The sequence below is a fragment of the Cicer arietinum genome, chromosome 3 (genome assembly GCF_000331145.2).
Source record: "Cicer arietinum cultivar CDC Frontier isolate Library 1 chromosome 3, Cicar.CDCFrontier_v2.0, whole genome shotgun sequence".
In the NCBI taxonomy this organism is placed as follows: Eukaryota; Viridiplantae; Streptophyta; class Magnoliopsida; order Fabales; family Fabaceae; genus Cicer; species Cicer arietinum.
The window spans coordinates 3,451,242-3,451,957 of NC_021162.2; positions in this window are offsets into that span (position 1 = coordinate 3,451,242).

Here is a 716-nt window from a genome sequence, read left to right on the forward strand (position 1 = left end):
GAAGTGAATGCAATTGAAGATGCATCTTCTAATTTATAGCATATGCACCTCGGTCACTTGAGTGAGAAAGGACTCAACATACTTGCGAATAAAAACTTTCTTCCTGTGAAAGATACGTCTCTAAAAACTTGCACTCATTGTTTTGCTGGAAAACAACATAGAGTTTCTTTTCATAATACTGGTCCTCATAGGAGGCAAAATATTCTTGATTTAGTTCATACTGATGTTTGTATGATGGACAGTAAATCTCTTTGTGGTGCATCATATTTTGTTACTTTTATTGACGACCACTCTAGAAAAGTGTGGACATTTCCTTTGAAATCTAAAGACTAGGTATTTGGAGTCTTCAAGCATTTTCATGCAAGTGTTGAAAGAGAAAAGGGAAGGAAATTGAAATGTGTTCGATCAGATAACGGTGGCGAATACAGAGTTCTATTTGAAGAGTATTGTAGAGAACATGGAATCAGGTTTGAGAAAACAGTTCCAAAGACACCTTAGCATAATGGTGTTGCAGAGAGAATGAATCGTACGATTAATGGCAGAATCAGATGTATGCTCTCTCATGCAATATTATCGAAATCCTTTTGGGGTGAAGCAATGAAAACTGTAGTGGATTTGATCAATCTTTCTCCTTCTATTCCACTTGATGGTGATGTTCCAAATAGAGTGTGGACAGGGAAAAATGTCTCTTACCGTCATTTGAGAGTTTTTGGTTG